Source organism: Brienomyrus brachyistius, chromosome 5 (assembly GCF_023856365.1).
Source record: "Brienomyrus brachyistius isolate T26 chromosome 5, BBRACH_0.4, whole genome shotgun sequence".
In the NCBI taxonomy this organism is placed as follows: Eukaryota; Metazoa; Chordata; class Actinopteri; order Osteoglossiformes; family Mormyridae; genus Brienomyrus; species Brienomyrus brachyistius.
Window position 1 is genome coordinate 35,769,853 of NC_064537.1, and position 10,843 is coordinate 35,780,695.

At 39.4% G+C, this 10,843-nt stretch overlaps 1 long non-coding RNA gene across 1 annotated transcript; it reads left to right on the forward strand.

The window, feature by feature from the left end:
* Positions 1-4,048: 4,048 nt before the first annotated feature.
* On the forward strand, positions 4,049-9,010 carry LOC125741685 (uncharacterized). The gene is made up of 3 exons (XR_007397833.1): positions 4,049-4,118; positions 8,726-8,773; positions 8,966-9,010. It is a non-coding gene; the product is annotated as an uncharacterized LOC125741685 (long non-coding RNA).
* The last annotated feature ends 1,833 nt before the right edge of the window (positions 9,011-10,843 follow it).

Here is a 10,843-nt window from a genome sequence, read left to right on the forward strand (position 1 = left end):
GACATTTTGGGGACCATTTTTTTGGACCCCACAAGAGGAAGGTCAATTTTATAAAATATCTGTGACTGCAATCAAAAAACTGAAAAAGACGTAAGTCTTGTATTTTGTTTGGTTACCTAGGTTAGGTTTAGGGCTGGGTAGCGGTTGTCATTGTTGTGATTAGAGTTTTTTTCCATAGAAATTAATTGATGGTCTCCACAAAGATATTAATAGGAACATGTATACACATGTACACACAAAATTAAGTGAAAATTTCAAAGAAATGTGGAAAATTATGTTTTAGATATGACTAAACCTGTCAGTTTCATTAACTGTATATACTGTGCATGTAGTTGCCTAAATATCCTATTTTCATTGACTAGAACTAGAGTAGAAATTAAAAAAAAAATGACTAAAATATGACTAAAACTATTGCATTTTTGTCAGAACACTACAACTAAAACTGCATCAAACTATATTGTCAGAATGAACAGTGTTGCTACCAGCGATCAGTGGGAGGGCGCTCTGGCGGGGTAGGCCAGGTCAGGACCTCCCTAATCATTGGCAAACTTGCTGTACCTCTGCTGGGGGAATGTTAAAATGCATCATGCACTGTCATGCCCGGCTCGTCCGCTCCTCGTGTGTGCCACGCCCCCTGATTACCCACGTGTATTTCCCTGATCGTCTCCAGCTTTGTCTAGTTACTTTGATTAGTCCTGTGTATTTAAGTCCTGGTCTCCCCGGTTTCCCTTGTCCGTCATTGATGTTTGTAAGCGTGAGCTGTTTCCCGGTCCCCGTCTTCGGCATTAAACTCCCGTTTTGCCCCGTATTCTGCCTTCCTGCTTCCTGCTTGCCCGCACGATCGCCTGCGTACTGCACAGCGATCGTGACAATGCACATTCTATAAACATCATTTTGCATCTTCACAATAGGTAGATTATTGTTTTATTTACATGTTCTAGTCACTTGTTGAGGCACATATCGATAACCTTTCTTGTTTAAGTTCTAAGTTTAAGTTGGACTGGCAACATAAAATTATATTATTTATGATAAAAGAAACGTGTTAATTGTCATTTTTTAGCAGGATTGTATTTGTAACAAAGCTGTTCTTATATTATTCTTGAATAAATGTACTGCTTCAATATTTTTTTTTGTTCTTATTACTATGCTGCTCATTTTATTTTTAAAACTTTTTTTTCCATTTCATGCACACACTGATGTGTTTATCTGGGGAGCTGAGCTATCCAGTACACCAGAGCATCTATTTTTGTTTTACCATTTGGGGATGACGGAAACAATGAGAACCCTTTTTTACTTTGGGGGGGTTAATGTAAATTTTGTGTTTTAATATGATTTTGTATGAATGCAGGCTGTGTTCCTGGTTAATAATTCAGCTACATATAAAATCTACCTATCCACTCGGTCATGAGCTCACCAAACTGGACACTGTCCGGCCATTGGCAATGCCTAGAAATTCTGTCCATAAAAGTTATGAAAAGAACTGATGACAAAGGGCAGCCCTGACGGAGTCCAACACCCACTGGGAATGAGTCGGATTTACTGCTGGCAAAGCGAACCAAACTCTCACTCCATTTATGCAGGGATCTAATAGTCCATAACAATGGACCCTTTACCCCACACTCCTGAAGCACTTCCACAGGACCCCCCAAGGGACATGACTGTATGCCTTTTCTAAGTTCACAAAACACGTGTAGGCTGGTTGGGCAAACTGCCATGATCCCTCTAGTATTCTTGTGAGAGTGAAGAGGTGGTCTAGCCTTCCATGACCAGGACAGAATCCGCATTGTTCTGCTGGATCTGAGTTTTGACCAACAGATGGACTCTCCTCTCCAGTACCCTGGCATTGACCTTCCCAGGGAGGCTGAGGAGTGTGATGCCTCTGAAGCTGGAATGCATTCTTCAGGCCCCTTCTTTAAAGACTGGGACCTCCATTCCGGTCTGCCAATCCAAGGGCACTGTGCCAAACTTCATGAATGCTGAAGAGGCATGTCAGTCAAAACAGCCCAACAGCATCAAGAACTTTCAATAACTCGGAGTGAATCTCACCCACCCCTGGAGCCTTACCACCAATGGGTGTTTTTACTACTTCAGGACCTCAGCCCTAGTGATATGCAAGTCCTCCACTGAGTTGTCTAGCTCTACTTCCTCCAAGGAAGGTGTGTCTGTGACATTCCGGAGGTCCTAAAAGTACTCCTTCCACCACCTGACTATATTCCCATTTGAGGTCAACAGCGCTCCATCTCTGCTGTAAACAGCCATGCTTCACCCTCACCTGATGTTTACCAAAATGTTTTCAAGGCGAACCAAAAGTCCTTTTCCATGGCCTCAACAAACTAAATCCTATATCCAAGTCTTTTCTTCAGCAGCTGCTAAAGTAGCATTCTACTTGGCCTGCTGGTACATAGCTTCAGGATATCCACTAGCTAACCAAACTCAGACGACCTCCTTCTTCAACCTGACCGCTCCCATTACTGCTGATGTCTATCACCAGCTTCTAGAATTGCCACCGTGACAGGCAGTAGCAACCTTACAGCCACAGCTCTGCACAGCTGCCTCAGCAATGCAGGCCCGGAACATGGTCCATTTGGGCTCAATTTCTCCAGCCCCTCTCAGGATGTAAGAGAAGCTCTGCCAGAGATGCGAGTTGAAGAGACAGGGGCCTCTGACAGATGCTCCCAACACACAGTCACTATGCATTTGAGTGTACCAGGTCTATACAGCATTTACTCTTACCAATGAATCCAACTCACCACCAGATGGTGACCAGCTGACAGCTCAGCTCCGCTTTTCACTTGAGTGTCCAAAATATGCAACCACAGATCCAACAATATGATTGCAAACCAATCATAAAATTGTGGCCTAGGGTACTCTGGTATTAAGTGCACTTCAGAATACCATTATGTTTTAAAATAATTTTTATAATGGCCAAACTGTGGTTACCACAAAAGTCCAAAAACAAGGCACCATTCAAGTTGAAATTGGGCAGGCTGTTCCTCCCAATCACACCCTTCCAAGTTTAACTGTCATTACCCACATGTCCCCCATTCGAGCACTCCGCACAGGTAGGTAAAACTACTCCGACTGACTGTCAGTGAGTTTGCATAAAACAGATCACGTGTACATCAACCAATCAACATCAAGCTTCTGGCAAACGTGTACACATCATTTGAATAATCAATTCTGTGCCGTACAAATTATGCAATGAATTCTGCACGAATATTACACCGTTTACCTCAGATAGCCGCCTCATACAATGAAAACCCGTCTAATCCCCGTTTTTATACTTAAAAGTTCAAAATAACACTAAAATACTTAATCAAACAAACATTAGTCATGAATTAATAAAAACATAACGGGCGACAGTTTCCCCTGTACTAACATATAAACAGGTGAATAAAACAAAGAAATGACACCGGCTAGTGCTTTTCTGTTCTTCGTGGAAATTGTGTATGAGGGCAGAGCGGACTCCGCCCCTTTGCAACCCGGAAGCAACTGCTCTACCTGTGCCACACGCTTCAATTCCGACTTCGTTATTTTACAATATTTCAGCAATAATAGCTGATTTAAGAATAAACAATAGGTTGTTTCAACCATGTTTTTGTTATTATTATTATTATTTATTATTATTTCTTTTTTCTATGCTCGCCACATTTTACCTTTTATTTCATGGCTAAAATGAAAAAAATGTTTGATGAAGAAAATTAGAAATCAGAAGAAAATCTTCGTTATGCTCTGGCGAGTAAAGATTTGCTAGACCTGTTTGAGCAGACAACCCAGATCACAAGTATTGGTTGTTATTCTTTTTATCTAATTATTTACATATGCATAAATATGCAAGAGCACGTTCCAGTTCTCATTGCCACCATGCATCTTTCTCATTGCATGATTTGTTTTTCCCGCTTGGTGTAAGTCTGTGCAAATGCCAGCTTCCAGTATAACTAATGCTAAGTTCACACCGCACGATTTTAGTCCGAATTTTCCATTCACCAACAATTTTTAGAAACTGCCAATCAAAGCCCCAGGTCGGAGGCAATTTTTAAATTGGCATTTTATTGCTATGTGTAAACTGCTTGCAACGGAACCCAACGGATGTATCGCATATGCCCGTCAGATATCAGGTAGGCAAAATATATGGGCCTGTTGGTGATGCCAAATCCTTAAAGTGTGAAAAGTACTGGTAATGAGTGCGGTGACGAGCCACAGCCAATGAGAGTGTAAGGCATGAATTGAGGTAAAACCCAAGGGAAGAATTTAAAAAGGTGTAAAAAGTTCAGTTTGGTTAGGAACTGTTCTTAGTGTTCAACACACACACACACACACGCAAGGATCATCTTGGAGAGAAGTACCTTCCTGAAACTAAACTAAGTAAACTGTATCTAGTAAACAGAAGAAAAGACACATAAGCTTTTTTTGTCATTTCAGCAATTTTACTGTACTATGTACTTTCTGTTCTTGAAGAAGGCTTGTTTATTTTGAATGTTCACTATCTATCTTTCACACGGTTGTCACGTATGTTAGATTGTGTTTAAGCAAATGGCTGCTGCGTGTTGACATATTCACCTAAAACAGGTCTTGGCATATAGCCACACAGGTCTTTACAGATACGTACGGTTTAAAAACAAAAGATTGGATACCCAGTATTGGGTGTTTTCTTATAAGTTCTAATTTGGAACCTACTTTTGGTTCCCAATCCTAGTCCCCAGAGGAGGCGCCTTCCAGCACCCCACCCCCATCTCTCCAAGATCAGATACTCTGAACTGGTGCTCATTGCATAAGCAAAAACAACAGTTAGAGCCTGTCCCCTGACTTGAAATTGAAGGTACACACAGAAAAATAACGGTTCTTTAGAAGTCTGTGTGGTTCCACAAAGAACCATAACCTACTAAAGAACCATTTTATGTAGTGGATGGTTCTACATGTTAGTCATTTTGTTCTTTGGGATATTAAAGTGTCCTTAATTCTTATTTGAGTTATTGGATGGTGATGGTGGTGGGGGGGGGGTGTAAATTTGCAAAATAATTCTACTTCCCCATAAGCTGCACTGAAAAAAGAGAAGATTTTTTTCAAATTTGTAAATACAACGAACCTTATTTAAGTATGTTTTACAAAAAAATATTATTGTAGTCTTCCTACTTCAGAATCCCATGTATAATTCAGTGTGATACTTGAAGTGTCGTTGTAATTGTTTTCTTAAAATACATTTTTAATTGTTATCCAGAATATCAGAGTAAAATCCCAATGGTTTTGTCGCTTCCACAATCTGTGCATGCGCATGCGGCTATGACTCCGGATAGAGTGTAGCTCGTGTGAGGGGGTTACGAGGTTTTTGGAGAGCACTCTCAGAAGACGATCGAGAGCGTTTTGGAAGGCAGAAAGGTATTCATAAAATAAAATTTAAAAACGGGGGAAAATGTTTTGAAATAATTTAACCATCAGAAGGCAATTTAAAATATTTAATTTTATTATTTTATTAATCTAAAATTAATAACTATGGGGATCAGATTTAAAAAAGAAAGTCCCACAAGTAATTTTTTGACAATCCGAACGATTTTACTAATTTGACGATAGGGAGTTTTTTAGACTGAGTGAGAACAATCTGTTGTGACTTATATAGTTTGCAATGTAACCAATTAGGTTTTGTTTAGAGTAGGCCTGTCACGATAACAAATTTTGCTGGACGATTAATTGTCCCAGGAATTATTGCGATAAACAATAATATTGCCATTGTGAGACCATTTTCAACTGATGTAATAATAATGGCCATATTAATGCAAGTACACCCTTTCAACGATCAATAAACTTTAATTTCTAAAGAACATTTAACACTGGGAGTGGAAGACATTTTTCATATCCAAAATAAATAAACAAAACAACCAAAAACAATAAATAAAATGGACTATGAAGCCTCTGTAAACAAAATCACCCTTAAAATATTAAACATTAGGCTCAGACAGGGAAAACAGGCAAAACTGCCAGTTAGGACCTTTGTAAACAAAAAGTGCTAACTAACAACAAAACACTCCATAGGAATAAAAGCAGGTGCCTCAACAGGCCGTATGCAAATCCGTAGCTACTTTAGTCTGGCAAATTCCGAGCAAGAAAAAAAAATTATTGCATATTATCATATTCATATAATTTATTGCCACATTTTACTTTACCGCTTATAGTGAACACGTCTGCCTGGGCGAAATTGATAATTATAATCGGATGATCATCATAACCATTTTTTTCTTCTTCATGTCTCAGTCTAACGCCAGCCACAAAGCTGAACGAATAAGACTCCCCTTCGTATTCGTGGATGTAAGACAAGGCAAACATCTTAAAGCTCTTCTCTAATTTACTCATTGGTACTTTGGAGAAGGATTTACAAAAGCGATTGATCATAACATTGTTGATCATAAGTTTGGACAAGTCATGTACACGGGATGTATAAACCAATGCCATTTTTCACAGACCGGAAATGAGTGAGCTGCATTTCCATGAACGCGGAAGCTGACGTGCAAAGAGCCGACTGACACAAGAGTTCACGCCTCATTACTAGTGATGTGTCATTTGTGAACAAGACTTCTCTTTGAGCCGACTCTTTTTAGTGAATGATGGGAGCCGACTCCTGTTCAAGACCCGTTTTATTAATGTTTATAGAATTGTCCGAGTTTTTGAAAGAGCCAGCTCTTCCTGGTGAGCTGAGCCAAATGAGCCGGTTTGCTAAAAAGAGGCGATATTCCCATTTGGTAGAGAGAGACATGAGGAAAACAAACAAGTATGCAAATGAAAATTATCGCAGCCGGAAAAATTATTGACCTCATTTTAATTATCGTGCAATTAATTGATTTATCGTTTATTGCGACAGGCCTAATTGTACCTCTTATTTTGAAGTCTGTTTTGAAGGTCTTGCATAGGGAAAAAACTGTTGGTATCCAAGAGGTTAATGACATTCTGAAGAGGTTTTCTTTTGGCCAGACTGATCGCCCCTACAAACCTGTTCTTATACTGTACCTGAGAAAGTTGCACTTCATGGAAATATCTCTGGAACAGCTGCTGAGAAATGGACATTATTCAGGACTCTTCCTTTCCTCATAGGAAACAAGACTGAAGAGAAAAATAAGTTTTGGCAGCTGTACCTTGTGGTCAGAGAAATAGGAGAGACAATTCTTTCGTCAACCATTAGCATTCATTGGATCAGTCATCTGCATTCACTCATTAATCTGTTTTTGACAGATTTCAGTAATCTGTTTCCTGGTTCCTTCACACCTAAGCTGCATTTCCAGGTGCATTATCCTCGGCTCATCCTTGAATATGGGTCACCTTGGTCTCAATGGTGCATGAGGTTTGAGGCCAAACATTTGTATTTTAAGAGAGTTGCTAGAATCACTAATAACTTTGTAAACATTTGTCAGACTCTAGCAAAAACAAATCAGCTTTGGCAGTGTTGGGAGTGGCAGTCTCAAAATCTCATCACAGATGATGTTGTACCAGTAGCAGCCAGTGAGCTGCGAGGGAGAACTTCCCGTGAACTTGCAAGCTCATTTTCAGAGTTTGGAGATACCTGTTGCTGTTGATGAGAAGCTCTGGAAGTGTAAATGCATCATTTTGAACTCCGTCAAGTATGCTGATGAGGGTTTCCTCTTGATCTAGTACATGCCGAGCAGATACCATTGTTTGTGAAGATAACCCTGATTCTGCATATGCAAACTGCAAACTGGTTTCTTGTAGGAAAACTCTTCACAACAGTGGAATTTGTAAGCCATTTTCATTCATACCACATCAGAGAGACAGATGAACTGTTGGTGTTCAAGCCTGGAGATGAGGTGGACTTTCATGCTTTGGATATGTATAGTTGTGATGGTAAAGACTTCATAACTCTCATCCATCAGCCTTTCAAGGAAGTTCAAAATTAAGCAAGGTAAGAATGTTAAATCTGAAATGTGGGCATGAGCCATGGAAATGGGCACAGAGGTGTGATAAGATATAGCAATAATGAACAATCTCATGGCTAACAAGCCAGTACAGTCATTTGAAATATCCAACCATGGTCTCATGTTGAATATTCAGTTTCTTGGAATATCTCAGTAAATTAACCCTACTAATCTAAAACATCAAATATGTTGTTTAATTCAGCTTTGGCTAACAACTCTGAAATACGAGTATGTTAGCCAACTTACTTTGGTGTGAATGGACAGTTATAGCCATGCATTTATGTGTGGGTTGCCTGTGGTGTTAATCCAAGATATCACAGGGAGTAGTAGGAGTTCAGATTGCCCTTCTTAACTCTCCACTTATGTATTTGACATTAATCAAAAATAAAAATAACACAACGGCTTAGCAGAGACACTTAATATCAACAGGGTTATTACTGTTGCATTGTAGCTCAAAAATATAATATATATAGACTAGCTGCATAACTGTTTATTACTATGTTGTTTCATAGTTTTCTGTTTTGAAGATTACTGTCGGTCTGTCACTATTCTCGGTTGTGACGTTGCTCACATCTCACTCATATAGTGGTAGGTGGTCTTTCTCTCTGGTAAAGCTTTTGAATGTCATGCTCTTTGGAATGCCTTACAATGAATGATTTTGGCCAACAGATGTTGTAGTTTGATGTTCCGTGGAATATTGCTTTGGTCTTAATGACAATTCAAGTAATGATTGAATACATTTAGGAATTCCTGTAATCCTCTCCACTTCTACCATGATCTTTGTCTGCTGTTGTTTCTCTTTTCTGTAGATAATGAAGTAGATGGGCCTACACTTCTGCAGATGGCTGAAAGAATGAGTGAGCGAATTTTTCGAAAAATAAAAGACCAGGTGGAGTTCCTGTCTGCTTTAGCCCATCTAAAGGTGTAAGTTACGTTATACGGTTGTCGTGTAATTTCAGACTTATTGAGATTTCTAAAGGTTTACTTGTTTTTTTGTCTTTTTGAAATGTTGGCTTTATTTAAAATCTGAATTTCTACCAATTTTGCAGTGAAAGCCGAGCCCCTGTCAGTCAAATAACCCCAGCAGCCCAACCTATGATGAACTGCAAAGTCCGGTTTCCTCCAGCAGTCTTCACTGCATTGACCAATAAGGATGCAACTCTGAAGTCACATACAAAAAACAGAGTAAAAAATATGCTTATTCACGCTCTATTTGATTATTTGAGCCAAGTGACAATGTATGTCTTTGTTCCATAATAGGCATTTTTTAAAGAACTGATTCATGGTATTACAGTGGTTTTACAATAGGATCATCTGTTCAAGTTCAGCTAAACTTTTACATTTTGCCACACCCTACTGACATGGCAGCAGCAGTGTGCTCATACTGCCAACTCTGTTGTCCGTTTGATCTAATATTATGATCATTACGATACAGTCACATGATCTTTCATCGCATGCAGATTCATTTCATTTCCACCACTCCGTCTAGGTGCCTAACTTTTTTTTTTCACTGAGATTATATCTCCAGAGTTGCAGCTCTGACTCTGTTTTACATCTGGCAGCATGCGGCAGCCCAGCAGCTGCAGTGACTAAATGGTTGTATATCTGATCGTATCTGACGTGGCCCTCCAAACACAAATGAATGGAATGGAAGTACTCCCTATGTTAAGAACAGTATATACAAGGCTAAATTTATATAAACATACACACACACACAAACACACACACATGTACGTACATACATACATATAAATAATGACACACGCATACATATGTATGAATGTGAGGGAGTGTGTGTGTTTGTACGCGCGCGTTTACTGAAATTCCTTTATTTTAGCAACAGCACTTACAAAACAAGATATATCTTCTATGTACTGTACTTGCATGTTGCCTGTAAAAGAAGTTTACTTGTTAATCAAGTGTCAGATTTGTGTGTTACAGTGAATCCTGGTGACAAAATACACATTTGCAGACCTTTCTAAAACTTCCAGGTATCCATCTCACGTGCAGTATATGCAGCTCCTAAAGTCTGTAATGCTAAGTTTCTCTTTTCTGAAGGAAAGCTATGGATCTGGATATGCAAGTATTGTCTCACTGACTTAAAGAAGAATGCTAAATTTAAGTATATGCTTCATAAAGGTCCCTAACATTGTTGCAAGCCAGATACTATGAATGTTGTTAGATATGCAAATCAGTTTTTTTAAAATAGGTATCACTATCTTTAATTGGCTGACTGCCCACCATTCTAGTTGTTGGTTATGTTGCTACTAACAGTTGACGTAGTGTACCTAATTTGTAAATATCCATTTAGAAATGCTGATGTGAATTTAAATTTTTTCTAGGATGCATTGTATGAATCCTTAAAAAACAAGTTCAAAAAGGAAAGAAAGCCACTGGTGAACGTGGATGAGATACAAAAAATGACGCAGAAATGCTCTGCACCAAACACAGGGAGAATGAGATTGTCAGATGTTCAGCCCTGTGTCCTTTTGAAGAAAAACAAGGCAAGTTTTCGTCCTCAAAAGTGTTAATGGTAATAAATGTTTCAGCAAATACTTGGTCATTTAATACAATAGTTTACACTTTGACTGTAGGCTCTGTAAATGGAGGAGTTAGTCTCTAAAAAGAATTTGAGTCAAAAAGAAGGTTCGAGTCTCTGCCTGGGTTACATGTGTGTGAAGTTTGCATGTTCTCCCCATGTCGTCGTAGGGTTTCCTCCGGGTACTTCGGTTTCCCCCCACAGTCCAAAAACATGCTGAGGCTAATTGGACTTGCTAAATTGCCCGTAGGTGTGCATGTGAGAGTGAATGGTGTGTGCCCTGCAATGGGCTGGCCCCCCATCCTGGGTTGTTCCCTGCCTTGTGCCCATTGCTTCCGGGATAGGCTCTGGACCCCCCGCGACCCAGTAGGATAAGCGGTTTGGAAAA